Source organism: Mauremys mutica, unplaced genomic scaffold, assembly GCF_020497125.1.
Source record: "Mauremys mutica isolate MM-2020 ecotype Southern unplaced genomic scaffold, ASM2049712v1 Super-Scaffold_100127, whole genome shotgun sequence".
Classification (NCBI taxonomy): domain Eukaryota; kingdom Metazoa; phylum Chordata; order Testudines; family Geoemydidae; genus Mauremys; species Mauremys mutica.
In genome coordinates, this window is record NW_025423275.1 from 106,341 (window position 1) to 124,018 (window position 17,678).

The 17,678-nt window shown below is 52.7% G+C and overlaps 4 non-coding genes across 4 annotated transcripts; 1 reads left to right on the plus strand and 3 right to left on the minus strand.

The window, feature by feature from the left end:
• Window positions 1-8,124: 8,124 nt before the first annotated feature.
• LOC123359537 lies at window positions 8,125-8,320 on the minus strand. Its single transcript, XR_006575883.1, has one exon. It is a non-coding gene; the product is annotated as a U2 spliceosomal RNA (small nuclear RNA).
• Window positions 8,321-9,459: 1,139 nt separating this feature from the next.
• LOC123359533 lies at window positions 9,460-9,575 on the minus strand. The gene has a single exon (XR_006575879.1). It is a non-coding gene; the product is annotated as a U5 spliceosomal RNA (small nuclear RNA).
• A 3,372-nt stretch (window positions 9,576-12,947) lies between these two features.
• Window positions 12,948-13,111, plus strand: LOC123359536. The gene has a single exon (XR_006575882.1). It is a non-coding gene; the product is annotated as a U1 spliceosomal RNA (small nuclear RNA).
• A 3,269-nt stretch (window positions 13,112-16,380) lies between these two features.
• On the minus strand, window positions 16,381-16,569 carry LOC123359538. Its single transcript, XR_006575885.1, has one exon. It is a non-coding gene; the product is annotated as a U2 spliceosomal RNA (small nuclear RNA).
• Between the last annotated feature and the right edge of the window lie 1,109 nt (window positions 16,570-17,678).

The following is a 17,678-nucleotide window of genomic DNA, read 5'->3' on the forward strand; positions in this document are numbered from 1 at the left end:
CCACGTAAGGGGGACGGGGGAGACCCTCGGCGGCATGTCCAGCCCCCCGGAATACCAGTAACCCGGGGCCCTAGGGCGACACCCCGAGGAGATATCCCGCGACGACCGGAGGAGGCACCAGTAAGGCCGGGCAGCCCCCACCACAACCCTATCGAGGAAGGGAGACGGGACCGCTGCTACGAGTGCGGTCAGGTAGGGCACTTCAGGAGGGAGTGCCCGTACATGGATTGCAATTATGGGCAGGTGTTGACGGCGGGTCACCGGGCCCGGGCTTGGGAGCCGGGGAAAATTGTTCTGCCGGTGAAGGTGGATGGGACGTCTGCCTGGGCCTTAGTTGACTCCGGGTGTAGCCAGATGGTTATTCGGGAGGGGCTGATTAAGCCCACCGGCCCCGCCGGGGCCCCCATCCGGCTACAGTGCATCCACGAGGATGTGAAGCCTTACCCCACTGTCTGGGTACAGCTAGAGGCGGCCCAACACCGGGCGCGGTGTCTAGTGGGGGTGGCTCCTAAGTTGGCTTACCCCGTGGTCTTAGGGCGTGACTGGCCGGGCTTCACAAACCTCTTGAGGGAAGGGGCTACGCCGCCAGGGAGGAGAACTGGGAAACGGGCTAGACGACCGGGATTTTTAGGCCAGCCAACGGCCGAGGACCCCCTAGAGGGGCCCTCGGGGAGCTCCGGGAGAGGGGTAAGGAGCCAAGTCCCCACCAAAGTGCCGACAACAGAGGACCCGGGCTGGCTAGAGGTGGACACCGACTTCCTCGAGGAGCAACGAGGGGATACCACTCTCAGCCGGGCTTGGGAACAGGCGACTAGCCCACCAGGGGAGGAAGACCCGCCCCACCGCCAGCCACAAGGGCCCCGATTTGAGATCCATCGGGACTTACTCTATCGGGTGGTACCAGAACCACAGACAAAGGAAGAGCTACGCCAGCTGTTGGTCCCGCGGCGGTTCCGACGGGACTTGCTCCGTCTGGCACATTCGGTGCCGTGGGCCGGACACCTAGGCAGGGAGAAGACGTTGCAAAGGGTGGCCCAGAGGTTCTTTTGGCCGGGCATAAATGCGGAGGTACGAGATTATTGCGCCTCCTGCCCAGAATGCCAGAGAGCCGGTCCAAAAGGTGTACCAAGGGCCCCCCTCGTACCCTTGCCGTTGGTGGGGACGCCTTTTGACCGGATAGGCCTGGATCTCGTGGGACCCCTGGAGAAGAGCGGCACAGGTCATAAGTACATCATGGTGGTGGTCGATTATGCCACACGCTATCCCGAAGCGGTGCCACTGAGGTCCACCACAGCACCGGTCATTGCTAACGAACTATTGCAGATCTTCGCTCGGGTAGGTATCCCGAGGGAAATACTAACAGACCAAGGAACGAATGTGACCTCTAGATTGATGGCAGAGCTGTGCAGGCTGCTGAACATCCGGGCACTAAAGACCTCCGTCTACCACCCCCAGACGGATGGCTTGGTCGAGCGATTCAACGGCACTTTGAAGGCCATGCTGAGAAAGTTTGTAGAGGATGACCCACGGCACTGGGATAAACTACTCCCCGCACTCCTCTTCGCGGTGCGAGAGGTACCCCAGGCATCCACGGGGTTCTCCCCCTTTGAGCTCCTCTACGGGAGGAAGCCTAGGGGTATCCTTGATCTCCTAAGGGAAACCTGGGAAGAGCAGGAGACCCGTGTTCGAGGGTCGGTACAGTATATCCTCCATCTGCGGGAACGCCTCCGGGAGCTGGGGACCTTGGCCCGCGAAAATCTGGTTAGAGCCCAGCAGACTCAGGAGGCTCAGTATAACAAGGGGGCCAAGGTGCGAACTTTCGGGCCGGGGGATCGGGTCCTCTTGCTGCTTCCTTCCTCAGAGTCCAAGCTGCTGGCCAAGTGGCAGGGCCCCTTTGAAGTGGTCAGGCGGATTGGGCCGGTCGACTATGAGGTACGGTTGTCTGGGCAAAGGAGGGATACCCAGGTCTACCACGTGAACCTCCTTAAGGCCTGAAGGGACCGAGAGGGCCTGCTGATAGCCCCATACCCGCCAGAACCGGAGTTGGGGCCGCTGGTGGGAGAGCCCGAGACAGCCGGGATGGTGGACATAGGCCACGAGCTTACCCCACCCCAGCGGGACCAGGTAGAACGACTGGTGGCGGCGTTCCCCGTGGTTTTGTCGACGTGACCCGGACGAACCACGTTAGCAAACCACCACATTGCTACTGTTCCAGGGCACAAAGTGCGGGACACACACCGCCCGCTCCCCAGGAAGATGTGGGAGACAGTGAAGGAGGAGCTCGGGCTGATGCTAGCCTTAGGGGTGGTGGAAGAGTCGCGGAGTGAATGGCGGAGCCCCATAGTGTTGGTCCCCAAGCCAGACGGGACAGTCAGGTTTTGCATTGACTTCCGCAAGGTAAACGCAATTTCACGTTTTGACGCCTATCCCATGCCCCGGGTGGACGAGCTGCTGGAGCGGCTAGGAAAAGCCAAGTTCATCTCCACCCTGGACTTGACGAAGGGATATTGGCAGATCCCGTTGACACCGGCCTCACGAGAAAAGACAGCATTTCCAACGCCGTTCGGACTCTACCAATTTACTATGATGCCGTTCGGATTGCACGGGGCCGCGGCTACCTTCCAGCGACTCATGAACCAGGTGCTGAATGCACACAATGAATACGCCGCAGCGTACATCGATGACATTGTCATCTACAGTAGCACTTGGGAGGAACATCTGCAACACCTGACCGCAGTTCTACGGGCATTAGGCGAAGCCGGCCTCACCGCGAACCCGGCGAAATGTCACCTGGGCCAGAAGGAGGTAACTTACCTGGGCTACACGGTTGGCAGAGGAAAGATCCGTCCCCTCGTAGACAAGGTGGAAGCATTAAGGACGTACCCTACGCCCACAACCAAGCGGCAGGTCCGGCAGTTCTTGGGGCTGGCTGGGTACTATCGGCGGTTTGTGCCTAACTTCGCCACACACGCTGCCCCACTGACGGAGTTGACGCGCAGTTCACAACCCCAGAAAGTACGCTGGACGGAAGGCTGCGAAAAGGCCTTTCGCGCCCTGAGCGAACAATTAACACGGGAACCGGTACTAGTTCAACCAGATTTTTCAAAACCCTTTATCCTACAGACGGATGCCTCGGAGGTGGGACTGGGGGCCGTACTGTCACAGGAGGTAGGGGAAGAAGAACACCCGGTCTTGTACCTTAGCCGCAAGCTGTTCCCCCGCGAAACCCGGTACTCCACCATAGAACGCGAGGCCTTGGCAGTGAAGTGGGCGGTCGAAGCACTAAGGTACTATCTATTAGGGAACCCCTTCTCCTTAGTGACTGACCACGCGCCCCTCCGATGGATCAATAGTATGATTCCGTCGAATCGTGGAAATCAACGAATGGCTCCGCAGATGGTGTCGGAGAGAAGGGTTTGGATTCTTTGACAATGGGATGGTCTTCCAAGAAGAAGGATTGCTAGGCAGAGACGGGCTCCACCTCACGAAGAGAGGGAAGAGCATCTTTGCAAGCAGGCTGGCTAACCTAGTGAGGAGGGCTTTAAACTAGGTTCACCGGGGGAAGGAGACCAAAGCCCCGAGGTAAGTGGGGATGTGGAATACCGGGAGGAAGCACAAGCAGGAGACTGCAAGAGGGGAGGACTCCTGTCTCAGACCAAGAAAGCGGGACAATCAGCGGGTTATCTTAAGTGCCTATACACTAATGCAAGAAGCCTGGGGAACAAGCAGGGAGAACTAGAAGTCCTGGCACAGTCAGGGAATTATGATGTAATTGGAATAACAGAGACTTGGTGGGATAACTCACATGATTGGAGTACTGTCATGGATGGATATAAACTGTTCAGGAAGGATAGGCAGGGCAGAAAAGGTGGGGGAGTTGCGTTGTACGTAAGAGAGCAGTATGACTGCTCAGCGCTCCAGTATGAAACTGCAGAAAAACCTGAGTGTCTCTGGATTAAATTTAGAAGTATGAACAACAAGGGTAATGTCGTGGTGGGAGTCTGCTACAGACCACCGGACCAGGGGGATGAGGTGGATGAGGCTTTCTTCCAGCAACTAACAGAAGTTGCTAGATCACAGGCCCTGGTTCTCATGGGTGACTTTAATCACCCCGATATCTGCTGGGAGAGCAATACAGCACTGCACAGACAATCCAGGAAGTTTCTGGAAAGTGTAGGGGACAATTTCCTGGTGCAAGTGCTGGAGGAACCAACTAGGGGAAAAGCTCTTCTTGACCTGCTGCTCACAAACAGGGAAGAAATAGTAGAGGAAGCAATAGTGGATGGGAACCTGGGGGGCAGTGACCATGAGATGGTCGAGTTCAGGATCCTGACACAAGGAAAAAGGGAAAGCAGTAGAACAGAGACCCTGGACTTCAGAAAAGCAGACTTTGACTCCCTCAGGGAACTGATGGGCAAGGTCCCTTGGGAGAATAACATGACGGGGAAAGGAGTCGAGGAAAGCTGGCTGTATTTCAAAGAAATCTTATTGAGGTTGCAGGAACAAACCATCCCGATGTGTAGGAAGAGAAGTAAATATGGCAGGCGACCAGCTTGGCTTAACAGTGAAATCCTTGCTCGTCTTAAACACAAAAGAACAGCTTACAAGAAGTGGAAGATTGGACAAATAACCAGGGAGGAGTATAAAAGTATTGTTCAGGCATGCAGGTGTGAAATCAGGAAGGCCAAATCACACTTGGAGTTGCAGCTAGCCGGAGATGTTAGGAGTAACAAGAAGGGTTTCTTCAGGTATGTTAGCAACAGGAAGAAAGTCAAGGAAAGTGTGGGCCCCTTGCTGAATGAGGGAGGGAACCTAGTGACAGAGGATGTGGAGAAAGCTAGTGTACTCAATGCTTTTTTTGCCTCTGTCTTCACAGACAAGGTCAGCTCCCAGACAGCTGCACTGTGCAGCACGGTATGGGGAGGAGGTGACCAGCTCTCTGTGGAGAAAGAAGTAGTTCGGGGCTATTTAGGAAAGCTGGACGAGCACAAGTCCATGGGGCCGGATGCGCTGCATCCGAGGGTGCTAAAGGAGTTGGCCGATGAGATTGCAGAGCCATTGGCCATTATCTTTGAAAAATCATGGCGATCGGGGGAGGTCCCGGATGACTGGAAAAAAGCTAATGTAGTGCCCATCTTTAAAAAAGGGAAGAAGGAAGATCCAGGGAACTACAGGCCAGTCAGTCTCACCTCAGTCCCTGGAAAAATCATGGAACAGGTCCTCAAGGAATCAATCCTGAACCACTTAAAGGAGGGGAAAGTGATCAGGAACAGTCAGCATGGATTCACCAAGGGCAAGTCATGCCTGACTAACCTAATTGCCTTCTATGACGAGATAACCGGCTCTGTGGATGAGGGGAAAGCAGTGGATGTACTATTTCTGGATTTTAGCAAAGCTTTTGATACAGTCTCCCACAGTATTCTTGCCAGCAAGTTAAAGAAGTCTGGGCTGGATGAATGGACGGTAAGGTGGATAGAAAACTGGCTAGATGGTCGGGCTCAACGGGTAGTGATCAATGCTTCCATGTCTAGATGGCAGCCGGTATCAAGTGGAGTGCCCCAAGGGTCGGTGCTGGGGCCGGTTTTGTTCAATATCTTCATTAACGATCTGGAGGATGGTGTGGACTGCACCCTTAGCAAGTTTGCAGATGACACTAAACTGGGAGGAGTGGTTAATACGCTGGAGGGTAGGGATAGGATACAGAGGGACCTAGACAAATTAGAGGATTGGGCCAAAAGAAATATGATGAGGTTCAACAAGGACAAGTGCAGAGTCCTGCACTTAGGACAGAAGAATCCCATGCACTGCTACAGACTAGGGACCGAATGGCTGGGTAGCAGTTCTGCAGAAAAGGACCTAGGGGTTACGGTGGACGAAAAGCTGAATATGAGTCAACAGTGTGCCCTTGTTGCCAAGAAGGCTAATGGCATTTTGGGTTGTATAAGTAGGGGCATTTCCAGCAGATCAAGGGATGTGATCATCCCCCTCTACTCAGCACTGGTGAGGCCTCATTTGGAGTACTGTGTCCAGTTTTGGGCCCCACACTACAAGAAGGATGTGGATAAATTGGAGAGAGTCCAGCGGAGGGCAACAAAAATGATTAGGGGGCTGGAGCACATGACTTATGAGGAGAGGCTGAGGGAACTGGGATTGTTTAGTCTGCAGAAGAGAAGAATGAGGGGGGATTTGATAGCTGCTTTCAACTACCTGAAAGGGGGTTCCAAAGAGGATGGATCTAGACTGTTCTCAGTGGTAGAAGATGACAGAACAAGGAGTAATGGTCTCAAGTTGCAGAGGGGGAGGTTTAGGTTGGATATTAGGAAAAACTTTTTCACTAGTAGGGTGGTGAAGAACTGGAATGGGTTACCTAGGGAGGTAGTGGAATCTCCTTCCTTAGAGGTTTTTAAGGTCAGGCTTGACAAAGCCCTGGCTGGGATGATTTAGTTGGGTTTGGTCCTGCTTTGAGCAGGGGGTTGGACTAGATGACCTCCTGAGGTCCCTTCCAACCCTGAGATTCTATGATTCTATGATTCTATGAGACGAATAACCGGATCATGCGGTGGTACCTGTCCCTCCAACCCTACGCCTTCCGCGTGTCACATCGGCCAGGCAAGGCTCATGGGAACGCGGACTTCTTCTCCCGCATCGGGGAGGAGGAGGGGGAGGCGGGAGTCCAGGGTCAGCCGGGCCCGACGGCTGTCTTAAGGGGGAGGGTGTGTGACGGGGCGGGACAGCCCCGCACTTGTACAGCAGGGGTTAACCCTTCTTTGCTAGCAGAGGAAGCCACGCCCAGGAAGCTCTGCTGGGCATGCTCCAACTGGCAGACCGGTATAAAAGCCTGCAGGTCTGCTCAGTCTGGGCTGACCACCGGGGGAGAAGGACGCAGACCGTCAGCTCCTGCAGGAGGAGAGCCAGTGAGCCTGGACCGGGACGTCAGCCGAGCAGAGGCCGTACCGGAGACCCCGGGGAGGGATGCCGGCCAGAGGGGACCTACGGGGGAACCGCTTCCACAACGCCGACGTCCGGCTAGACAGGGTAGGAAGTGACCCAGGGGATTGTAGAGACTGACAGCCTTAAAGCTGCAGTACCGCTCGGCGTGTTGCGGGCGGATCCCCGCCGAGCGGGTGGCAAGGAGAGCTTGCCACAATCAGGGCCCTGGGTCGGGGCTCGGTGGAGAGGGCGGGCCCGACTCCCCCTACCCCACCCCTTAATACCCCGCCTCGAAGGGGGCGGTTATGGACTCTGGCCGCTAGGCCGTGCTACCCCACCCCAACGGGAGTGTTTGTGGACTCCGGCCGCTAGGCCGCGCTACCCCGTTCCGACGGAGGCGTTTGTGGACTCCGGCCGCTAGGCCGCGCTACCCCGCCCCGACGGGGGCGTTTGTGGACTCCGGCCGCTAGGCCGCGCTACCCCGCCCCGACGGGGGCGTTTGTGGACTCCGGCCGCTAGGCCGCGCTACCCCGCCCCGACGGGGGCGTTTGTCCACTCGGGACGCTAGGCCGCGCCACCCCGCCCCGACGGGGGCGTTTGTGGACTCCGGCCGCTAGGCCGCGCTACCCCGCCCCGACGGGGGCGTTTGTGGACTCCAGCCGCTAGGCCGCGCTACCCCGCCCCGAAGGGGGCGTTTGTGGACTCCGGCCGCTAGGCCGCGCTACCCCGCCCCGAAGGGGGCGTTTATGGACTCCGGCCGCTAGGCCGCGCTACCCCGCCCCGAAGGGGGCGTTTATGGACTCTGGCCGGTAGGCCGTAATACGCCGGCTGCCAGGGGCAGACCGAAGGACAAGTGAGTGGCGCGGCGCTAGGCCCCCAGCCCGCCCCTGCCACAAGGGGGTGCTGGGGTGTCAGACCCGTCACACTCCCCAACAGACCCAGAATCTGGAAAGCATTTGTCCCTCATACTGTTGAAAAGACTCACAGCAGAAAGAAGGAGTCCAGCTTCTTAAATAACTCTCTAGCAAGAAAAAGAAGAACCTCTCACATCTATAGACTCACAAAACACTTCCAAGAAACTGTAAAGAAAGAAAAACACCCAGATTTTTCTGCTGCTTCAAAAAACATTTGCTTTAAAGAAAGTATCACAGTTCAACTCTTTTCTGCTTTTCTAACCAGAAGGTTCTCCTCTAAAGGAGATACACCGTTCCTGGAAGCACTGCAATACCAGGTCAATGCATAGGGCAGACAAAGCAAGCTTCTGTTCTAACCCCCCCTGCTTCAAAAATCAAGTTAATATACAGTCCTCACATCAAGGATGTATCAGAGATTAAACTGATAAGAACAGACACGACACTTTGATCTGAGCTCCAAGGAACCGAAAAGCAATACTCACACTCTGCTACGCACGCACACCCCTGCGCCCACCTATTTCGACCTCACCAGGACGAGCTCCCAGAACCGCAACAAACACCACAACTCGGGAACTCTACCTGAGAATCACTTCCCCAAAATGACTCCAGTGGAAGACTTCAAAGCAAGAACCCTTAACACACAATTCTGTTCAAAGACAGACAAGTCTTGCAGACGCCTTCCTCTCCCTGGTTTCCCCTCTATACTCCTAATTTCAATAAAGCCACACACTGACCTGGACTACCAATCTCTCACTGTTAACTCTTACAGCAAAACAGGGCAAAGAAAGCCTATGCAAGCGCTATTCCGCAGCCCCGAGGCTCTTTTCTGCTCCTTCCCACAGAACTAGCTCAAACAGACAGTCAATTGCATCAAAGCAATTCCTCGCCATTTGGGGCATTGGTGCCCCTTAGTCGCTCTGAGGTGATCGGCTGGTTCCTTCTGGCCTGAAATGCCAGGAATCTGACTCCAAGGGCCACAACCTTCCTCTTCTTCTGCTCCTATGAACCAGCCCTCATCTGGGCAAAACGTTTACCGTTTCCTAAGTTAAAACACTGGTGTTTTCCCAACAGGAAAGGGATGGACAATTTCTCTTCTGTGGGAAGACGAGGGAAACCATGCAATCACCTTCTGGAAGGTATATTAAGGAGGGCGGCAGAAGAACCCTCACGGACTAGACTAAGAAAGCAGCTCTTGAACTGACATTCCAACAATGACAAACTAAAATCTGCAAGAGCAGCCTTTCAACTCAGGGGCCCAATAATAAGCTGTTACCAATAACTAACCGAAGAGTTACAAATGACTCCAAACCAGACACTCTTAGGACAAACCAAACGTTAACACAAACAACAACACATTTCTTTGCTGCTCTTCCACCGTGATACTCTCCTCCACCGTTCCTGCTAAAAATATACAAAACTAAAGAGCCAGCAGAATACACATCACAAAACAGTCCCTGGCTAGCTAGGAAGCCATCTCACTGGCACAAGAAGCTTAAAGAAAAAAAAACCCAAAAAATCATTTGCAGAGCTCTGAGCTTTTTTCATACTATAGAAAAGCTTCAGCCAGTGACACCAGTTCAGGGAGCACTCTTCTGTTTTTCTCACAGCAGGCAACAGCCTTGCCAAAGCAAAGCCTTAAAAAAATGGGTACAAACTCATAAACATTCCTCTCCACGGAAATCTTTAGTAAAAGGCGAAAGATTTATATGAACTGAAGAGAAAGCAGAGTATGTAGAACATGCGGTAGAGGCGCTGCCGGGGCAACCGCCTACGCTCCCAAAAGTCAGGGTGACTACTCTCCCAGCCCGCTACACTGCTAGCTTTCAGAGTAAATGGAATTGAACCGATTGGCAGCCCGAGTTGGATCATCGAAACCGGGGACACAGGGAGCAAAACCAGCCCCTTGACCAGGAACTCGCTTCGCTGTGCGCAATGCACTGTGGCTATGCAAATAAGATGCTCCGGCCGTCTCCGGCGCTCAAAGGAGTCTTTTCTCTGGGCTGCCTCTGCTCCTTCCCCGGCTGGGCGGAGATTGGGATGCGGCAGCTGCTCTCCTAAGACAGTCCCGCTGATGCCCAGGCGCATGGAGGACGGAGCCCGGACGAGAAGCCAGAGGGCACTTGGCCCACAGCTAAAACCCGGAGCAAACTCACACACTTTGCAAAGTAACGGGAGTCGGGATCTCGGACATGAGATTCTATCCCCCGGCCGGGGTGCCACCCCGCGTTGTACCTGCTGCTTGGTCTGCCTCTGCTGCAAAGTAGCTCGCCTCGCTCAGATCCTTGGGGTTCGCTGAGCTGCAGCTCACCTTGATACATGGGAACAGCTTCAAATCATGGAATATCAAGGTTGGAAGGGACCTCAGGAGGTCGTCTAGTCCAACCCAATCCCCAACTAAATCATCCCAGCCAGGGCTTTGTCAAGGCTGACCTTAAAAACCTCTCAGGAAGGAGATTCCACCACCTCCCTAGGGAACCCATTCCAGTGCTTCACCACCCTGCTAGTGAAAAAGGGTTTTCCTAAGATCCAACCTAAACCTTCCCCACCACAACTTGGGACCATTGCTCCTCGTTCTGTCATCTTGTGCCACTGAGAACAGTCTAGATCCAGCCTCTTTGGAACCCCCTTTCAGGTAGTTGAAAGCAGCGATCAACTCCTCCCTCATTCTTCTCTTCTGCAGACTAAACAATCCCAGTTCCCTCAGCCTCTCCTCATAAATCATGTCTTCCAGCCCCCTAATCACTTTTGTTGCCCTATGCTGGACTCTTTTCAGTTTTTCCACATCCTTCTTGCAGTGTGGGGCCCAAAACCGGACACGGTACTCCAGATGAGGCCTCACCAACGTCGAAGAGAAGGGAATGACCACATCCCTCGATCTGCTGGCAATGCCCCTACGTATACAGTCCAAAATGCCGTTAGCCTTCTTGGCAACAAGGGCACGCTGTCGACTCATATCCAGCTTCTCATCCACTGTAACCACTAGGTCCTTTTCTGCAGAACTGCTGCCTAGCCATTCGGTCCCTCATCTGGAGCAGTGCACGGGATTCTTCCGTCCTAAGTGCAGGACTGGGCACTTGTCCTTGTTGAACCTCATCAGGTTTCTTTCGGCCCAATCCTCCAATTTGTCTAGGTCCCTCTGTAGCCTATCCGTACCCTCCAGCGTATCGACCGCTCCTCCCAGTTTAGCGTCATCTGCAAACTTGCTGAGAGGGCAGTCCATGCCAGCCTCCAGATCCTTAACGAAGATACTGTACACAACCAGTCCCAGGACCGAGCCTTGGGGCACGCCGCTTGAGACCGGCTGCCAATTAGACGTGGAGCCATTGATCGCTACCCGTTGAGCCCGAGGACCTAGCCAGCTTATAGTCCACCTTATAGTCCATTCATCCAGCCCAAACTTCTTGAACTTGCCGACAAGAATACTGTGGGAGACCGTATCAAAAACTTTGCTAAAGTCAAGGAAGAACACATCCATTGCTTTCCCCTCATCTACAGTCCCAGTTCTCTCCTCACAGAAGGCAATTAGGTTAGTCAGGCGTGACTTGCCCTTGCTGAATCCATGCTGACCGCTCCTGATCACTTGCCTCTCCTCTAAGTGCTTCAGAATTGATTCCTTGAGGACCTGCTCCATGATTTTTCGAGGGACTGAGGTGAGGCTGACTGGCCTGTAGTTCCCCGGATCCTCCTTCTTTCTTCCCTCTTTTAAAGATGGGCACTACATTAGCCTTTTCCCAGTCATTTGGGACCTCCCCCAATGGCCATGAATTTTCAAAGATAATGACCAGTGGCTCTGCAATCACACCCGCCAACTCCTTTAGCACCCTCGGATGCAGCGCATCCGGCCCCATGGATTTGTGCTCATCCAGCTTTTCTAAATAGTCCCGAAGCACTTCTTTCTTCACAGAGGGCTGGTCACCTCCTCTCCATGCTGTGCTGCCCAGTGCAGCAGTCTGGGAGCTGATTTTGTTCGTGAAGACAAAATCACGAAGGGGGAGGGTGGGGAAGCATTGAGTACATTAGTTTTTTCCACATCCTCTGTCACTAGGTCGCCTCCCTCATTCTGTAAGGGGCCCACACTTTCCTTGACTTTCTTCTCGTTGCTAACATCCCTGAAGAAACCCTTCTTGTTGTTACTCTTAACATCTCTTGCTAGCTGCAACTCCAAGCGTGAGTTGCCCTTCCCGATTTCACTCCTGCGTGCCTGAGCAATATTTTTATACTCCTCCCTGGTCATTTGTCCAATCTTCCACTTCTTCAAACGGCGCTGCCTGCCAGTGCACTCAGCCTCACTTGGCAGGTAACAAAAGGGATTGAGTGGCCGTCCAGTTTCTGGAGAGTGGCTGACAACACCCGACCTTCTGCCCTGAGGAGAAACTGAGGTGAGACAAGGCAGGGGAGGTCATTCTTGTATTGGACCAACTTCCGGTGGGGAGAGAGCGAGAGAGAGCGCGAGAGAAGCGAAATGCAAGCTGTGCTCTTTCCCCAGCAGCAGGTGGGCCACGTCGTCTCTCTGATGGCCTGGCTTCCCGGGACGGGACCCGCTACAACTTAGATAATTTTTAACCTCAAGGTTCCCAAGACACAGACAAGGTTTTCATCTCAAGGCCAAAAGACCAAAAACATCAAGACACTTGATCACGGCCTTGGATGGATAGGCCAAGATTTAAAAGTTTATTAGAAAATATTTGAAAATGAACGATACAGAGAGTTGAAACGTCAGATATTGGTCATCGGGGGTGACATACAGAGTATAGGGCGATTTTAGTCCCCATCTGAGCTCAAAGAGCTGAGCACGCAAGAGCGGCGGCCTGGGTGGGCAGGGGGAGGGGCCCGAGCGGAGGGGCGGAGCCGCGTGAGCAGGTATGCAGATCTGTGTGGGAGCAGAGCATTGTGGGAGCGGACGTAGGCTGCCAGGCAGGGCCCGACTTTGGCACCGGGAGCTCGGCGTGGGGAAGGGACGGTCTCCGGGGCCCGCGTCGGGGCAGCTGTCGGCAGTGGGGGCCGGTGTGGGCGAGGCCGGCGGTGGGGGGGGGGGGCGGTCCGCCCCGTGTGTTATAAGTGGGGGGCGAGTGAAGGCAGGCGGCGGCCGGGCAGGAGGAATTCATACTTACCTGGCAGGGGAGATACCATGATCACGAAGGTGGTTTTCCCAGGGTGAGGCTCATCCATTGCACTGCAGGTGTGCTGACCCCTGCGATTTCCCCAAATGCGGGAAACTCAACTGCATAATTTGTAGTAGTGGGGGACTGCGTTCGCGCTCTCCCCTGGCGATTGGTTTGAACAACAGGAAACTGACAGTGGGCTGTTTAGGCTTAGTGCCCTGCAAAGCAGACTCTCAGAAAAGCAGTTGTTAGTCTGGGCCTTTGGGAGTGCTCTTTTCCACAGGCCCTGTACTTCTATGCATCTTTGTCACACGTTCCTCCTTGTAAGCAAAGCTCAGCTCTGAATCTTTACTTGGGTCTTATAAGGTTCTTGGCTTTCCCTGGTCTTTTGCAGCTGATCTGCTCGCTAGTTTGCTTTTGGGGGGCTTGGACCGGTGCCTTCTTTGGCTCTAAGGGGAGCTGCCTGCCTGCTCTGCTTCTTTCCCAGCTTGTAGCTTCTTGCCCGGCCCTTCTTCTCGGGCTCTTCCTCCTTTGACGGGAGGATGGCCTGTCCAAAACGCCTGTCCCACCTGGTCTCCTCATCCAACAGGCAGCCTCGCCCCCTGCCCTGGGGCCGCTTTGGCTTTCGCTGTCTGTTCCTGTCTCTTGGTGGCCACCCTGTCTGTGCTACGGAGACTAGGCTGTCACAACCCCGTGCTGGAGGAGGGCTTTCCGTCGCTTGAGGCCTACCCGCCGCCTCCCCAAATGCCCTTAGCTGCGCTGCGGGTTAGGGCGGCGTGGCCGCGTCGCCCAGGAGCGGGTTTTCCCTTTTGCACACCTCTGACGGACGGAGCTGCTTTGACTTAACTGTTCAGCACGCACCTACCCTCGGGTCTGGTCTGCACGGGGAACGTAAATCGGCGCGCCTACATCAGTCCGCGCCTTGGTCGGAAGAATTCTTCCGTCGACCTAGCTCCCGCCTTTCAGGGAGATGGATGGCCCGCACCAACGAGGAAAACCCTCTCCAGGACCCTTCTCCGGGAACAGGGCCCTTCCGTTTGGGGAGATTATGCTGCTTTAAAAAAGAGAAATTGTTTAACTGCCTTTCTCTGAGGCAAGGTTGACTTTGTATTGCTTCCCTCCTGGCTCCTTATAGCAGTTGTGTTCTGAAATCTTTAGGGTTTGACTTCATTTATGATGAAATCTTGCTGTAACTTTATTCTAATTTTCAATGAGTAACTAGACCTGAGCTGTTTGGTGTGTTAGTGGAGGATTGTTTAAAAACCTGGGATTCCACTTTCGGCTGCCTTTCCATTACATTTCCTCTGAAAGCCCACCGAAAGCCTCCACTTCCTACATAACTCTCTCAAACCTGCAGTCATCAGGCATACAGAAGATGCTTACAGTTTCACTCCATACGAGTCCAGTTCCTTGCTGTTTCCTGTCTAACCACCGCACACATATGGTATCCCCTCACTACCCGGAGCTGCTTCCTGGCTTTTGCGCTCAGGACAGGAAAACGAGAATGGAGAGGTAAGCTGTGCAGGGAACTCTTCCTCAGCTCGCACTCCACCCCGCAAGGGCCTTTCGAGGTCTTCTATGGACTTCAGGTTTCATTTGATTTCCAAGGTTTATGGGCTCATTAATTAGCCCTCTCTCCTAATGCAGGGATCCTACGGGTCAGACCAAAGATCGATGGCCCAAAAGAGCTAAGAAACAGAAATAAAGGTGAGCGCTAGGCGTTACATTCAGATGAGCATCCAGAATCTGACTGTGCCCTGGCAAGTTCAACGCTGCCGAAAAGAAGGAGCTCGTCAAGTCCCACTGCTAGCACCCAAATCTGGTGGCTAGTCGGTCTGCTGGGAAATAAGGAAAAGGAAATGAATTAAAGGAGTCAGGCAATAACAATGAAATGAAGAGGTTTGTCGAACGGTTTCTGTCTGATTTACCGTCTTCCCAGCTACCCGTCCAAGTTAAAGACCTAGCCCAGTATCCTGTCTGCTGACAGCGACCAATGCCAGGTGCCCCAGAGGGAATGAACAGAACAGGGAATCATCAAGTGCTCCATCCCCTGTCGTCCATGCCCCGCTTCTGGCAAACAGGGATACCTAGCTAGGGATACCGCTGGCAAAGCGCCATAGATGGACCTATCCTCCATGAATTTATCTAGTGCTTTTTTGAACCCTGTTATAGTCTTGGCCTTCACGACATCCTCTGGCAAAGAGTTCCACAGGTTGACTGTGTGGTGCGTGAAGAAAGACTTCCTTTTGTTTGTTTTAAAGCTGCTGCCTATTAATTTGATTTGGTGACCCCTAGTTCGTGTGTTATGAGAAGGAGTAAATAACTCTTCCTTATTTACTTTCTCCACGCCGGTCATGGTTTTATAGATCTCCCTCGTATCCCCCTTTAGTCATCTCTTTTCCAAATGAAAAGTCCCAATCTTATGAATCTCTTCTTAGATGGTTTCAGAGTAGCAGCCGTGTTAGTCTGTATCCGCAAAAAAAAACCAGGAGTACTTGTGGCACCTTAAAGACTAACAAATTTATTTTAGCATGAGCTTTCGTGAGCTAAAGCTCACTTCTTCGGATGCATCCGAAGAAGTGAGCTTTAGCTCACGAAAGCTCATGCTAAAATAAATTTGTTAGTCTTTAAGGTGCCACAAGTACTCCTGTTTTTTTTGCGGATACAGACTAACACGGCTGCTACTCTGAAACCTGTCATTATGCAAGGCACTGCATTTAGCCGTATGGAGTGGAAATGCATCCGAAGAAGTGAGCTTTAGCTCACGAAAACTCATGCTAAAATAAATTTGTTAGTCTTTAAGGTGCCACAAGTACTCCTGTTTTTTTTCTTCTTAGATGGAAGCTGGTCCATATCCCCTCATCATCTTTGTTGTCCGTTTCTGAATCTTTTCCATTCCCATATATCTTTTTTGAGATTGGGGCGACCGCATCAGCACGCAGTATTCAAGATGTGGGCGTACCATGGATTGATATTGAGGCGATATGATAGTTTCTGTCTTATTACCTGTCCCTTTCTTAATGAGTCCCAACGCTCCGCTGCACATTGAGTGGATGTTTTCAAAGAACTATCCACGACGACTCCCAGATCTCTTTCTCGAGTGGTAACAGCTAAGTTAGACCCCATCATTTTACAGGGATAGTTGGGAGTATGTTTGCCAATGTGCATTACTTTGCACTTATGAGCACCGACGTTCATCTGCCATTCGGTTGTCCCGTCACCCAGTTTTGTGAGATCTCTTTGTGGCTCTTGGCGGTCTGCCCGGGACTTAACTCTCTTGAGCAATTTTGTATCATCTCACAAAACAGTTCCAAGAAACTGTAAAGAAAGAAAAACACCCAGATTATTCTGCTACTTCAAAAAAACATCTGCTTTAAAGTAAGTGTCACAGTTCAACTTTTTTCTGCTTTTCTAACCAGAAGGTTCTCCCCTAAAGGAGATACACCGTTCCTGGAAGCACTGCAATACCAGGTCGATGCATGGGGCAGACAAAGCAAGCTTCTGTTCTAACCCCCCCAGCTTCAAAAATTAAGCTAATATACAGCCCTCACATCAAGGGCATATCAGAGATTAAACTGATAAGAACAGATTTTAAGTTTATTAGAGAATATTTGAAAATTTATTAGAGAATATTTAAAAATAAACAATACATAGTGTTTGAAGCGTCAATTATTGTGTCATTGGGGGTAACATACAGGTTGTAGGGGGATATTAGCGTTTGGGTATTGGACGGCATATACATATACACAGTCTGTCATGTCCCCAATGCGGGCTATACCGTGGGTGAGTTCAAGGTACAGGCAGCAAACAGTGAGGGTACATCATTCATACAAACAGGTTATAGGTAATCGTGGGCACGAATAAATGAGCGGACTGGGTAATGGCAATAAAGTGATCCTCCACTACACTTTGATCTGGGAGCCAAGGAGCCAAGAAACAATGCTCACGCTCTGCCACGCATACACACCCCTGCGCCCACCCATTTCGACCTCACCAGGACGAGCTCCCAGACACGAAACAAACACCACAACTTGGGAACTCTACCTGAGAATCACTTCCCCGAAATGACTCCAGTGGAAGACTTCGAAGCAAGAACCCTTAACACACAATTCTGTTCAAAGACAGACAAGTCTTGCAGACGCCTTCCTCTCCCTAGTTTCCCCTCTATACTCCTAATTTCCATAAACCTACCCACTGACCTGGACTACCAATCTCTCACGGTTAACTCTTACAGCAAAACAGGGCAAAGAAAGCCTATGCAGGCGCTATTCCGCAGCCCCGAGGCTCTTTTCTGCTCCTTCCCACAGAACTAGCTCAAACAGACAGTCAATTGCATCAAAGCAATTCCTTGCCATTTGGGGCATTGGTGCCCCTTAGTCCCTCTGAGGTGATCGGCTGGTTCCTTCTGGCCTGAAACGCTAGGAATCTGACTCAAAGGGCCACAACCTTCCTCTTCTTCTGCTCCTATGAACTAGCCCTCATCTGGGCAAAACGTTGACCGTTTCCTAAGTTAAAACACTGGTGTTTTCCCAACAGGAAAGGGATGGACAATTTCTCTTCTGTGGGAAGACGAGGGAAACCATGCAATCACCTTCTGGAAGGTATATTAAGGAGGGCGGCGGAAGAACCCTCACGGACTAGACTAAGAAAGCAGCTCTTGAACTGACCTTCCAACAATGACAAACTAAAATCTGCAAGAGCAGCCTTTCAACTCAGGGGCCCAATAATAAGC